Source organism: Numida meleagris, chromosome 1, assembly GCF_002078875.1.
Source record: "Numida meleagris isolate 19003 breed g44 Domestic line chromosome 1, NumMel1.0, whole genome shotgun sequence".
NCBI classification, from domain to species: domain Eukaryota; kingdom Metazoa; phylum Chordata; class Aves; order Galliformes; family Numididae; genus Numida; species Numida meleagris.
In genome coordinates, this window is record NC_034409.1 from 12,802,739 (window position 1) to 12,817,795 (window position 15,057).

Genomic DNA, 15,057 nt, shown 5'->3' on the forward strand with positions numbered 1-15,057 from the left:
CCTGGAGGTGTTCAAGAAACGTTTAGATATAGCGTTGAGAGACATAGTTTAGTGGGGTTATTGGTGGTAGGTGGATGGTTGGACTAGGTGATCTTGTAGGTCTTTTCCAACCTAGCTAATTCTATGATTCTATGAACATTGCAAAAGCTGGGGACATACAGAAGACCTTGAGAGCATCTTCAGCAAGTCTGAAGATGATATAAAACTGAAAAGAGTGGTGGATGCACCAGATAGTTGTGCTGCTATTCGGAAGCACCTTGATGGGATGGAGAAATGGGCAGGCAGGGACCTCACTGAGTTCAATACAGGGAAGCACAAAGTCCTGCTCCTGGGAGAAATGACTTCATGCACCCATAAATGCTGGGATTTAATCATCTGGAAAGCAGCTGTGCAGGTAAAGATAATATTACAATAGATAATATACATCGTCCACCGAGTAGTTGTGGAGTCAGAGAGCAGCCTTTTGTGACTAGTTCTGTGTCCCTCCAAGTGTTTGTTGACCACCAGTATTATGATTTGCCAATAGAGACTTGCAGGGCTTAGAAATTCAGACAGCCTTCACTCCCAGCATGCTCAAGGAACACGAAAAATAGCTAGAGTCATTCCCACAAGAACACAGCATAACGCAGTGATTTCTGAAAACTCCCAGACCCTAAGGCTAGAGGAAGAGAAAGGCGATCTTCTGGCATTTCTGAGTCTTACTTAATAGTGGAATACTGTTCTTGGACGAACTTTGAACTTCATAGCAAGGATAAAATTAACACGCTGCTAAGAAACATTGCCATTAATCTTATCAGCCAGATAAAAGTTAAGCTAAAGTAGCTAAAAGCTGTATGCAAAAGTCTTAAGTTAGCAATTCTTTATCTGACTGATAAAGACCTGTTCTTATGTCTTTACTGCTACTATCAAATTCAAGGTGTCAAAGAAAAAAAAAAGGGAAGCAAATATCACTTTATAACACCATCACTAGTAATCAAGCACTTTCTCTTCACAATCGTAGGTGATAAAGCAGAGCTGTAAAGCCATCTGCCCTGATCTTGTAGATGACAGTAATTTTTGATGCAGTTTACATAAATGAGAATTCAGCCATCAAATCTGCAAAGACCTGAATTTGGTTACTGTGGATATTCAAACACGTACAACTGATACTTGCCTGTTCCTTCTATTCAAAATACGATGTATGAAGGAAAAAAAAAAAAACTGGAGACATGAAGAACAATGTCCTGCACCACTATCACAGCCTTAAGAGAGTTATCATTTCAGAACGGGGCATTTCTGTTCCTAACCTTGTGTATCTAACCTGAACGTACCTGAATCTGCCTACTATAACTCAAGGGGTTCAATGACAGATCCACTGACCTGCCTGTTGTAAAGGAGCAGAAAGCCTTCCTTCTGGTAGCTAAGCACAGAATGCTTTAAATGTTGGAAAAGCATGGATGGAAATTACTAATACAGCATTATACTAGAGAAATGCATCTGTACTGGGGAACTCCAAGTTTGATCGTGAACTGCAAGTTTATCAAGTATTTAAGTATCTTTATGATTAGAAACAAAGAGGACTGCCATCAGCCAAAGCAGCCAAAGGGCTTGTGGAATTCACTGGTTAGAAAACACGCTCCACCAAACGTACACTGAGAAGCAGAGCTATTGCAAGGTCTGTTGCTAATGTCCCAAGAGTCAATTTTCAGAACAGTGACTCTTCTCATTTCTTTCTTTTCTCTCTGACCTCATTCCTCAGGCCCCTTATGCCCATTTACTTATCATCTTAAGTAATTATAAAATGATACCAAGCCAGAATTGAATTATTTTTTGAACAAGCACAAAGCAGATGTAAAATGACTGGGTGGGGTTATACGGAATGAGTTTTCTTAGTTTCCTTGGACTGCACTTATCATCCTTGTTTCTCCTTTGCTACTCCCACTAAATACACTAATGAGTAGATGTTTTAGAACTGCAGCCTTCAGGTAAAGCTTCATAAATTTAGAAATAACTTGTGAACCAAACAGAACAGCTGTGCAGGTGGTAAGATAAGAAATGCTCTCCAGGAGACTTTCTTGGGAGTCTTTAAAAAAACCTAATAATCAGGACCAATCCCTGTGCAGATTTCAGACAGAAAATTTCCACTCTTCCACGTAAAAAGTTGAGATGCCTGCATAGATGGTGTTGCTTAAGAGACAAAAGCTCCTCCAGACACCCGTTCCCAGTTCTACCACAGGAGCTGCCAGCCCATCTGCACAAGCCCAGAGCAGCACAGGGGATCAGTGATGGGGCCAGGGGAGTCCCAGCCCACTCTGGGTGCGGGGGCACTGGGGGTTGGTGCGGGACAGCTATCAGGAACCAGGGAATCTTCATCAACCATGTGTGTATACAGATAACTGTTTGTTCCAGCAACTGAAGGAGGCCTCAGGGGGTTACGTGGCCAGCTGCCACCAACTGGGGACACAGGGATGCAGCAGCTAGCAACAGGACCCTCAGTGTCTAAGCACAGTTGCTAGAGGGATGCACCTTGGAGATACAAACATATATGGATATATCTGTTAATTTATACATATTCTGAATGTGGACCTCCATCCTACTCAAACAGAGAAGGAGGACAAGACGGTTGGTGCTGTCTGCCTAACCTATGTGGCTGCCCATGCATACATACAAATATATTGTGTACGCTCTGTGTGCCTGCTGGGAATATGTCTCTAGCCTTGGTACTCACAGGAACCTGGGGACATGGAGCAGCAGCAGCCTCACCTGCCTCAGACTGCTGAGTTTAGCATGATTTTACCCTAACAAACTGATATTTTACTCACTGAAAAGAATGTAATCACAAGATGTGAGGTGCTGAGATCCTTGACATGGAAAATAGTAACAAATTAGATCATTAAAAAAGACTAAGAAACTTACCCCTTGTGCATAAAGAGGTATCTTATACTTCATGTTCCTTAGAGAAAAAATAAATAAAACTCAATACTATTTATTATTTATTTATTTATTAGTATCTAATGTTATCTCTTATCAAATAGCAATCTTTTGTTTGTTTTCAACAAGATAATGTTTTGGAAACCTGTTATTGAGCTGCTTAATCAGTTTCACATAAGGCAGACACCTGTGGCACTTTGAGCAGCAAACACTGGTCTCCCCTGCCAGGTAGAGATAAGAGATGGCTTGTTTCCAGTGCAGACTCTTTGATCCTATTTACATGGGTTCTCGAGGACATCATTCTCATTTGTGTTTTGTGGCTTTAGTGACACTGGGTATGAATCTGCAATATCCACCCCTTCCTAACATTCCCCTTGAACTCCAAAAGCAGTAGCTACAGGCAGTAAAACAAATAAGTTAATCATAATGATATCATGGCCAATGACCACTTTGTTTATTTTGAGCCAACTGATAAGGATGCACAGCTCTTCTTGCACCTCAGGTCAGGTAACCATTAGCTAGGTTCACTTCTGTGGGGAAAATCCACTGCCAAAAACTGTTTTGGAGCAGGCTTCATTGAGGCCATTCAGGTGCTGATCGGAAGAGAAAACATGGGTCAAGATCAAGCATACACACCAAGCTAACTCAGAATCATTTCCACAGCGCATGTAACGTTGGTGCACCAATGATCTCCAGCTGAACATTAGAACCGTTCATGACCTGGCACTCTTTATCCATCTTCTTCTAGCCAAGTGGAACCAGCACGCAACAAACAAGTGCCTGATCACGTAGCGGGGTATAGTTACATGCTGCACTTTCTTCAGTGGAGAAAGCACCTAACAAGTCCACCTATCATAGATTGCTTCATCAACCCTGTTTACACACACCACTACCTTCCCAACTGGCTGCATCAAGTTAAAAATAAACAAACAAACAAAAAGAAAAAGCAAAAGGTTGCTGTTTATAACCACAATAATTTCAGTGATCATATTTATAGCACAAACGTCTGAAGCCAAAGGGGAAGCTGAAGGACAGTGAATCACACTGCAGTTACAGGAATAAATGACTGGGTCGGGAGGAGGGAAGAAAACAGAGGGTTTCGAATGCATAAACTGATATTCCAGTATCACTGCTGACAACAAAGCATGAAGTAACTATCTTATTTAACTAATAGAGGTTTTGAAGCTTCCAAGGATCCTGCAGGGATGCTCCCTTCCTAATGCTTTTGGAAAGGATTTGCCCCTCTGCAGAACAGGGTACAACAACTGCCGTGCTTGAAGAAATTCCCAAACAACTGTTGCTTCTGAAAAAGTCAACAAAGAGCTTCACCATAAGGCAGATATTCTCTTGGGAAGTAGTACTGATAGCTATTTAATCAAGCTGCCGTTCTCTTCATATAGTTTTGAGAGAGAAGTTCAATTTCTGCATTCCCATGAGGATGTGTGTTTGGAAGAAATGGATAGTTCCTTGTCAGCTGATATTATAACACAGTTTTTCAGGGTATGTTGTTTGTGCAGTAGGTACCAAGCTAAATCCTGTATGAGCAGCAAGTAGGACTTGACTTATGACCAATCCTGCCCTCATTTAGGCAACTGCTACTTGGCTCAGATTCTGTTATCCAAGCGATAGCGTCTTCCTGACTCCTGTGTACTTAAGGGAGTTGCCTCATGCTCTGAGGAGATTGCCAGCCAGTGGAAATGACTTTCCTCAACTTTCTGACGTCAGAGTTATGCACGAAGGCCACAGCGCGCAGTGGGCAATACCGCTTTTTGCTGAAATATTTAAAATTCACAGTAACAAACCTGTACAGAAGTTTTTCAGTGCTTCACACCGGCCCCTGCAGACTCACCTTATGCCCTTGCATTTCTTCTGAGGCTGATAACATAGCTCATAGAAAAAGAAATGTCTAACGCTCCCTGGGAACTTAAACACCAGCTGTCACATAATGAATGCGTCACAGTAAGTGTGATGGTTCTGTGTCTGCCCTCTGCTACGTAAGTAAAACTACTAATCTTGATCCACATAAAAAAGTGGTTCCACAATCGCAACAGTGCAATTAAGATGGGACAACATATAGAAATTGTTTCGGACTGACTCATTATCAGTTTGTGATGAATACCTTCATACGTTGAAGGCTTTCCACTGAAGAGTACAAGAACGATAAAATAACCTGCCAGACTGCTGCACTCACAGCTGTACTTTAACCTGACAAGCCTATGGAAGCACTGATTTTTCAGAGGTGCTGGTGAGGTCTTCATTGATCAGCGGCATTTATAAGGTAGAACTGAAGATATGAATATTGCAAGAAGATGATTAAGAAAATAGTGGTGCTCATCATTCAAGCACTCAAGAAGGGTAGGAATCCACCTATCAAAGCATTATCTATACCAGATCAGCAAAGATGTCAGTCTGTAGGGACAAAGAAGAGTCCTCCAAGTGACTCCCAGCACAATGGATTCCTTCAAGAAATAACCCAAACAGGTCACAATGACCAAGGAGCTGAAAAAGCAATACGAGTGCCTGGGTGAGGACCATCAAACAAAATGAATAAAGGCTCATTGAGTTATTTTCTGGTCTGACTTCCTCTTACAAGAAGCTTCCTTCGATACAAACACATATACAAAAGCCCCAGGTCATCTGTTAGCTATATGGACACAAGTACAGCAGGATCTGGAGCACTGCAATACCAAAAGATCATAAGCATCAATTTTAAACATGAAACTAGAGAACAAAAAGAAATGGAAACATACTACAGATCTGAAAATGAGTAAATAAGTACAGTGCAAAATTCCACGCTGAACTGTGAAACAGACCACAGATAAAGAAACTTAACATAAATAAGAAGGGCTTAAAAAACATTTTGCAGTCAAAACTCTGTAGCTATGGCACTACGCTAGTGAGCGGGACATGCGAGGCTAAACCTCAGTGTGTGGAAGCAGCAGCTGGACTCAGTTCCCACTTTTTCCAGAAAAGGACTGCAAGCACATTGTGCCAAAAAGGTTTGAAAGCTGCAGCAAAAGTTAAGCATTTAAAGAAGGTATTACAAATGCCTGCATCTATGAAAACGACCTGTGGCTTTGTTCCAGCCATGACTTACACATGCCTCCTCAGACATGTCTGAGCCCAGCAGAGCTCCTGCCACAACTGGAGCAGGCAGCGTTCCCTGACGGACACCTCAGAACAGCAACCCATGCTCTATCCCGCACAGCATATTAAGGTTTTAATTCTGTTCCATGAAAACCAGGTGCCCAGAATTCAAATTTTATAATGCCAAGCCTTAATCTGGTCCAGCCCCGGTGGACTGGACTCCAGCAAGGACGTTTCAAGCAACAGACACTGCAGACTCTTATTTTGATCGGAGAGTTCTGCCCGTGCTTTAGTTCTGAGAGATTATTTGAGAAGCTCTCCAAAGCCCCAGCCCTGTCACAGAATCCGATCTCCACAAAATGAATGAAAATGAACATTCTGACATCAGCTCTAGCCCAACTAGAAACTCAGGTTTAGACTAATAAATTAACATACACTAATCAGCTGAAAAAAAAACAACACCACACATGCAGACACAACAGCAAAAATCCAAACCAAACTGGAAAACAACTAAAACGCTTGCATATTTCTGCTGATAAACTTGTGAAGAACAAAAGGCTATGGATAACTACTAATAAAATAGTAGAAATACCATCAACAAGGTTAGTCAGCAACTGAGACAACCCATCAGGACACTACACTGTTTAATAGGTCTAGAGAAGGATACACATCAGGATAAGGATGGCGTTTATTTCATTAAACTTCACTGGGTAATTAATAGGTTGATTTGAGCTTGAGAACTTTAGCTACAGTGTGTACTTCTGCTTAAAGTTACAGATTGATCAAACCACTGGGTAGAAAAACATTTGCTGTAGGAGAACAAGTTCTTATGGAAAAACTCCATCAGCATTGAAACGTAAGAAAAATCAGCAGGCAGCAGTTCATCACATGCAGAACGATGCAAATGTTGGGTCATGGGGAAGTGACCTTCATGTAAATTAATGGGGGAACAAACGACAGTAGGGCAACCTACTTTGGAGTTGCAGAGGTGGTGTAAGAAATCAGAGGGAATGAAAGCCCTGATGGCTTTCTCCCTGTGTGTTAATGCCAGAGGAGGAAGAATGGGCAGCTGAAATAACTCAAACTGTTCCTAGGGATCTTGTATACTCGAGTTCAGTAGTCAAACTGACATCTACTGTACATGCACAGACACACTGTCATTATAGTTGCGTTATTCCTTGAGATCCACTGTTCTTGTATTACTCAGCTAAAGGTCTGAAGTTACCACAGACTGTCTGGATACACTTAAGTAGTAGCTAGGAAAGTTACCACAACATAAACGCTTCAGTCACTGTGTATTCAAACTGGAGACTCGGAGACAATGGCACATTAAGCCTTATTAGCTACCCGTTACATAAATCAGACACAGTTGGGCCTCAGCATTTCCCCAAATGATTCTAGTTGCAGCCTGTCAAGCTTACATTACTTATAGCTGCTACTGCCTCACGGGGCTACAGCCCCAGCTCAGCAGCAACTGACATAACCACAGCCAAAGCTGAATAACCAGCTCAGCTAGGTCAGCCTGTGTAAGGAAATCAAGACAACAACAACAGCCTCACAACATCAAAAGCTAGCACTGAGGCTTGTGTTCCTTAGGGGGAAAGTTTCCTGGGACACAGAAAAGCAGAAGGCTCCAGACCCCAGATTCCTCTGTAGCAAGAGGCTTAAGGAGATGAGCAGACAAACCAAAAGACACCGTGCTTCTTCAGGTGGACCACGGGCTGCAGACAAAGCCTGTGTCTCACACAGGCCACAGCTAGAGTCCAAATCAAGAACAGTTTAAGACAACAACGGTCTATACCACAATAATAGTCAAAGCAGATAGAACTGAACAGAAAAAAAAATGCATGTCTTTCTCATGTTATTAGCAAAAGAACAGAGCTTTCAAAGGCAGGTGCTAGGTCTGTGCCTCTGCACTGCAAGATTTCAGTGTCATCTTAAATAATAACCATGTTCCTATGTGCTTTTGGAACATTTCAGCACCGTCAGGGACAAAATGCTAGACCTCTGGGGAGCAATGCGCTAAAGACACGATTTGAACCACAGCAACACTTGATGGCTGCTTAGTGCCCTAAGTCTTTAAGATCTGACAGCCAGAACCCAACAGGCCCCTAAACAAGCACCTAAACAAGCACCCAGCTCAGACAACCTGGGTCAGTAGTGGCAAAGGCTGGGAAGAGTTCACTCTTTGCTACAGATTTCCCAGTATCGTGCTCAGCCACCTTTACCTTTTTAAACTCTAAGTATATTAAACAAGCTTTGAGAGCAAACTTACCCTGCCCACAGAATTTTGTGCAGCATGACTAACAAAAGCACACCAACTCCGGGCAGATCACTCAGGCAGCAGTAGTATGGTGTAGTGATCACAGCTCAAGCCTTGAATTATCGGTAGATTTTTTCCTGTTGGACTTGGAGCCTTCCTTCACTGAAATGTGATTCCATCAATATCCCAGTATTGCCCCACTTCCCCCCACAAATCTAATTTTAAGCTTCATGAAGCTTTTAGCACAATACTGCTGAGCCAAGGCCTATAAAAGAAGGTATATGCTATCTCAAATCAACATGCTTTATCAGCTACCAACAGTTGCTCTGCTTGCGCGAAACTCCACTTTCTCCCTACACTCCTTCCATTTCAGAGATGCTTGGCAGTGCACTGCATATCAACCAATAAAACAGTTCAGTTCAGAAACACTGCTAGAAGCAGTACTGAAACAAGTATCCCTTGTCCTGAGAACACGGGGAATTGCCATAAACCAAGTATGGCAAAATGGGACTATGACTACCTGAGGAACCCCGATAGCAGAGCTGATCTCCAGCGAGTTCATTCCACGTGAGCCTCATGTCTGAAGCTGTACCATTAATCACCTTACCTTTATTGTTTCTACAGCAGCTGATAAAGCAGCATACTACTTACAAAAGTTCTGTAACATAAATAAAGACATCTGTTCACTCAGAACACATTCTATTATGCACTGGGTAGAAGTCTTTCTGCAAATCACTGTCTTCTTTCGTAAAAACTTCAGGAAAAAAAAAAAAGATATAAAAACAAGCCAGCGGCGAGACCCAGGTCCAGACCCAGTCTTCCCCATCCAACCAACTGCAATAGATACAAGAAGCATGAAGGCACTTTCTGCTGAGTCACCACTAAGTAACAGCAGTAAGAGCACTTTTTTCATTATTATCTATCCATATTTTACTACTATCTAACCGCAGCCGCTGGGCCAGTGGCACGGCGGGGCGCGGTGCAGCAGCGCAGCCCGCAGCAGGGCGCACACAGCGGGGCCGCCCGCTCTGCCGTGGCTTCCCCTCATCCCTTCGATGGGCTCTGAACGTTCCTAGAGCTCTCAGACTGGAAGTTGAGAAATGCTGAGAGGCAAAGGCACGATTCCGCCCTTTGCCAGAACACGGGATAAAGCACAGATAATAGAGCTGTTGGGAAGACCTGTGGGCTGAAACTAGCGCTGCGAAGCGAAGCAGCTATTGCCGTCGCTAAATGCCTCCTCGCACGGCCGCTCGGAGCCACGCGGCCCGCAGTAACGGGCGCACACGAGGAAATGACGGACCCCCCCCCGCCTCCGCCGCTTCCCCCCTTCACGTTCGCGGGTCCGCCCGCGCCCCGCACACCGCCGCTCGTCCCGCAGCTCACCACATCCCCTCAGCGACCGCAGGGCTGGCGGGGAGGCGGCCGGGGCGAGGGGGTTCAGCGGAAACCTGCGGCTCTTCCCGGCTCGGGGACGGCCGAGCGGCACCGGGAGAGCACCGGGAGGGAGCGACACGCGGCGATGCTGCCCCTCGGCGCGGGGTCCCCCTGCGGCCACAACCCCCCGCGCTCCGCTCACCTCCGCCCGCTACCTCCTCGCAGCCTCCCGGCCCGGCACAGCGGCCGCGCACCCAAGGTGAGCGCCTGGGGCACGGGGCGGGCGGCGGCGGGCAGCCAACTCCGGCCCCCGCCCCTCCTCCTGCCGGCAGTGGGCGGCCGCGGGCGCGGCTGGGAGTCGTAGTCCACACCCCACGGACCCGCGCCGGGCGCGCACTGGCTGCGGCCTACACGTCCCGGCATGCCGCGGGATGGGCGGTGCCCGCGGCCTCCGGCGCCTCAGCGGTGCCCGGCGGCGGCCGACGGCCTCAGGGGGGAGCGGGACGGGCTGTGGTAGGTGGCTGTCATTGGGGGAATCACCAGGAGCTGTGGGGACGTCAGCGCCAATCGTTCACTGCTCTGCTGCCGTTCCTGTTTTGTTTTATTTTATTTTATTTTTATTTTTTTATAACCTGCCTCAGCTTCTCGATCCCCACTCTGCCAGCAGCAGTAAATGGTGTGCTGAGCCCTCACCACAGGTGCAGGGCAGCACCCACGGCCGGGCCGACATGTGGGGACAGCAGGGCCCGGGTGCTGGCATCCTGCTGTGGGAGCCCTGGGGTTTACATCAGGATTTATTTTTGTTTTCCAGGATTGTCTTGAAAAAGCAGTCAGCAGTGTTAGAATCGTACAATCATTGAGGTTGGAAAAGGCCTCTAAGACCACCTAGTCCAGCCATCAGCCCGTGCTCACTGTGCCCACTGACCATGTCCCTCAGTGCCACATCTCCACATTTCCTGAACACCTCCATGGACAGTGACTCCCCCACCTCCCTGGGCAGCCTGTGCCAGTGCCTCACCACTCCCGAAAAGAAATTGTTCCTAATTTCCAACCTGAACCTCCCCTAGTGCAACTTGAGCCCCCCCCCCCCACCACCACCACAGTCTCCTTTCAGGCAGCTGTAGAGAGCGATAAGGTCTCCCCAGAATCTCCTCCAGACTGAACAGTCCCTTCCCTCAGCTGCTTCCCATCAGACCTGTGCTCCAGACCCAGCTCTGTTGCCCTTCTCAGGACACGCTCCAGGGCCTTGATATCTTTCTTGTAGTGAGGGACCCAAAACTGAACACAGCATTCAAGCTGCGGACCTCACCAGTGCTGAGTACAGAGGAGCAATCACCTCCCCGACCCTGCTGACCACACTGTTTCTGATACAAGCCAGGATGCTGTTGGCCTTTTTGGCCACCTGGGCACACTGCTGGCTCGTGTTCAGCCAGCTGTCAACTAACACCCCCAGATCCTTTTCCTCCATGCAGCTTGCCAGCCGCTCTGCCCCAAGCCCGGAGCCATGCATGGGGTTCTGTCCTTTAAGAAGTGTACTACATACATTAGGCATCAGGCATGGACCTGTACCAATAATGCAAATCAATGCAACAGCAAAAATGTCTGAAGAGTTTTATGTTGGTTGAACACCTCAACAGACTCACAGGCATGCTTCTTTTTTTCATTTTTAAGGTGCTGATTTTTGCTGCCCCTGTCTGAGGAGTGCACCTCTCCAGCCAGGCTTCAGCTGGCCAGGCCTCACATTAGTCTGGGTGACTGGATGTGACTTTCTGTTCATTTCAGTTTTTAGAGGATATGCAGGTATTCTAGTACCTGAAGGAGGCCTACAGGAAAGCTGAAGAGAGACTAGTTACAAGGGCACGTAGCAACAGGATGAAGGCAAGTGGCTTTAAACTGGAAGGGGGCATATTTAGACTTGATTTTAGGAAGAAATTCTTTACTGTGAGGGTGGTGAGACACTGGAACAGGTTGCCCAGTGAGGTTGTGAATGCCCCCTCCCTGGAAGGGCTCAAGGCCAGGCTGGATGGGGCTTTGAGCAACCTGGTCTAGAGGGAGGTGTCCCTGCCTATAGCAGGAGAGCTGGAACTTAAAGGGAAGGGACTCTTAAAGGTCCCTTCCAACCCAAACCATTCTATGATTCTATGGTTCTATGATTCTGTGATTGCCTTGTGAATAAATAGGAATAGTAGTGAGATGTCCACACAGATCTCAGCCTTTAGTCCTTGATTTATAAATGTATTACAACACAACTGTACATCTCTCTGTTACACAGGAGAAAATGTTTTCACTCCTCTCCGATTCTTTGAAATTTGTTTTTCTAGCTTGAAATGGAAGATAGAAGTTTGAAAGTTCTTACACACTGGCACTATGACAAAAAATGTAGAAACAAGTATTCACTGGAATGTATTATTCTGAAAACCCTAAAACGATTCCTTGTCACTTTAGCCTTGTTAGAGGTTTGTTGTTGTTGTTTTTGTAGCTTAAAATTTTAAATTAATTTAATTCAAACTGAAGTACAGTACTTTCAGTTTTGTCAAACTGCAAAATTTCTGAACATTTCAAAAGCTGCTTTTTAAGTAGCTTTAAGTTTGTTATAAGCAGTCTTCTCCCCAAGCGAATGTAAGAAAAAGGCATTTTGAGGGAAAAAAGTAATAGAAGTAATAGAAATGCACCACATCCAACAGACTTCATTTAGTGTGGTGCTGGATGCTGGGGATACAGAGCTGAGTTCTAGTAATTTGGGAAAGACATCTTTCTGATCAGTTTTACTTACCCGAAAGTTTATCTATTTTGTACTGGGGCATCTGTAGGTTGTGTAAGAGCAGAGGTGCGATGGGCTTAGGGAGGTGTGGTGCCACCTTTGATGTACTGAAGTTCTGAATTGCTTTATTACCAATAAAGCACGCATTGCAGTAACACACTACAGATAGAGCTGTAGAACCGGAGTTAGTAAGGAATAAATATTGCACAAAGAAGAGGGAAAGTAGAAACCTTAAACAGGGAAATAGCAGTGTAAAAAAATCCTGCTAGAAAATCCACACGAGTATAAATCATTTTAAACCTTACAGTAATCCGCAATGAGGTTTATATTAAACTCATCGTGTCAATAGCTGCATTAAATACATGAACTAAAGCTGGGTTTAATTTCTTGTGTGCATTTCAGCATGACCCAAGGGAATGCTAATAGTTCTTTTTGTTGCTTCTTTCCAGCATTGTCTGGTAAACTGGTTAAAGAAGCTTCAATGCTGAAGTGCTGAATGCAGGGGAATCAAGATGAAAAGTGGATGTTTGGTCATAACAGAAGATGGGAGGGGAAGTCAGTACAGAATAAACAGCATGGGCAATTAGAGAGACTGAAACATTCCTGTGGAGGAGTGTTGAGGGCAGCCAGCTTATGGCACACACTGCCTGTGCTGGGTGGTGACAGGCCCCCAGTGCAAGGGCCTGCGGAGCAGTGGGCGCACACGGGGAGCTGCAAGGTGCTGCTGAAGGCCAGACTCAGCGTTCAGTGCCTGGAGCTTCAGGCATGGGGCCATGCCATTCTCTGCTTCCTTCTTCCTCAAGCAACCAGTGATAGGGAGTATAGCCCCTGGAGCTGAATGGGTGAGTGTGGAGACTTCTGGCACTTCTCATTGGGGTGGGCTTTCCATGCAGCATAGATGGCAAACTGCCTCAGAAGGAGTGAGTCTCACCCAGCCTCTCCCTTACTAGAGAAGTCTCCCAGGAGTCTTCTCTTGGTTCAACTTCATAAGGCAGAACAAGACACACACGTGCATTTGGTTGTGGAGCCTCATGAACATCCTAGGACAGGTCAAACTAATAAAGTGGAGATGGATATTCACAGACTGAAGCAAAACATGTTAAGATTGACAGGGATTTTCCTGATTTCAGTGGCAGTTGGCTTAGTTCTCCAAATGCTCCTGTTAATTAGTGACTACCTGTGTCCTGTACAGATACATTAGTCATGTCAGGCTTTATCACTGTGCGTAATAGCAGTTATCCTAGCAGAGGCTCGAACATGAGGACATTTCCCTTTTCACCACTGAAACTTCCTTCAAAGTGTGTAAGTGCGAATGCTTTAAAATGTCCTTTGAGAAGGACTGGATTTTTAAAGCTGGGTGCCTGCTAGATTACATGGAATGATGGGTACAAACTCGATGAGTGGCTTTGCATGTGCTGTTTCTAAAGCAGTTGGAGCAATGTGTCAGTATAAAGCTGTCAGTGTGTAGGAAGGACCTGGGGCTACCAGCCAGCTCGTGCTGTCAGCAGCAGCCTAACAGAGAAGCACCCACTAAATCCATCACTCTTCCCAGTGCCTCCCAGAGCACTGCCTTTGGCCCAGAAGCAATCAGAGAAGCAGCCATGCCCTTCTGCAAGAATTTATTTGCCACAAACTCTTTTACAGATCTCCCCTGAGCGGTACAAAGCACAAAACCCCTACTCCCTCTTTTTTTTTTTCCTTTCTATTAAAGAAGCTTTACCAACTTGTTTTTTTTTTTTTCAGAATAAATACACATTCAGACTATTAATCCAGCAGTTACCCATGCTGTCCTGTATAGCACTCCTCCAATCCTGGAATGCTGTTTTTACTGGGCACTTGCTTGTTGGGTACCGGCTCAAACACTCCCCATCACGCTCCATGACAATGAGCCATGCCTATGTCCTTGGGCCAGCTGCCAGATCAGTCCCTTACTGGTTTAACTTGGCCTTGAGGCTCCCTCAGCAGCCCAGGTTTGAGGTCACTCCTTTATAGAATCACAGAATGGTTTGGGTTGGAAGGGACCTTTAAGATCGTCTAGTTCCAACCCCCTGCTGGAGGCAGGGACACCTCCCACTAGACCAGGTTGCTCAAAGCCCCATCCAGCCCCATCCAGCCTGGCCTTGAGCCCTTCCAGGGAGGGGGCATTCACAACCTCACTGGGCAACCTGTTCCAGTGTCTCACCACCCTCACAGTAAAGAATTTCTTCCTGATATCTCGTCTAAATCTGTCTTCCAGTTTAAAACCATTGCCCCTTATCCTGTTGCTACATGCCCTTGTAACTAGTCTCTCTTCAGCTTTCCTGTAGGCCCCCTTCAGGTACTGGAAGGCTGCTTTAAGGTCCCCCCTGACCCTTCTCCGAGCTGAACAGCCCCAACTCTCTCAGACTGTCCCCATAGGGGAGGTGCTCTAGCCCTCTTATCATCTTTGTGGCTCTCCTCTAAACCTGCTCCAACAACTCCATGTCCTTCTTGTGCTGGGGGTCCAGAACCGGATGCAGTACTCCAGCTGGGGTCTCACGAGAGCAGAGTAGAGGGGCTGAATCACCTCCCTCAACCTGCTGGTCATGCTTGTCTTGATGCAAGCCCTTGTTGAGCTCACACCTGGTTAAGCCTTGCAGTTCCAGAGCTGAGCTAAATGGGGTTTGTCTGCCACACGTTGCAG

At 45.9% G+C, this 15,057-nt stretch overlaps 1 protein-coding gene and 1 long non-coding RNA gene across 9 annotated transcripts in view; one reads left to right on the top strand and one right to left on the bottom strand.

The window, feature by feature from the left end:
* SLC26A5 (solute carrier family 26 member 5) overlaps window positions 1-9,981 on the bottom strand; it is a 36,555-nt gene extending 26,574 nt beyond the window's left edge. The window contains exon 1 of one of the 2 annotated variants that reach the window (XR_002434321.1): window positions 9,837-9,981. The gene's annotated coding sequence lies outside the window, so the exon portion shown is untranslated. The remainder of the gene's footprint in view (window positions 1-9,836) is intronic. The other variant, XM_021384544.1, reaches the window with a different exon arrangement.
* LOC110392357 overlaps window positions 72-15,057 on the top strand; it is a 39,032-nt gene continuing 24,046 nt past the window's right edge. For 2 of the 7 annotated variants that reach the window (XR_002434323.1, XR_002434325.1), the window contains exon 1: window positions 10,001-10,147. This is a non-coding gene — a long non-coding RNA (uncharacterized LOC110392357). Of the gene's footprint in view, window positions 9,894-9,994; window positions 10,148-15,057 lie in introns of those variants that run through there. The other 5 variants (XR_002434322.1, XR_002434328.1, XR_002434327.1 and 2 more) reach the window with 4 other exon arrangements.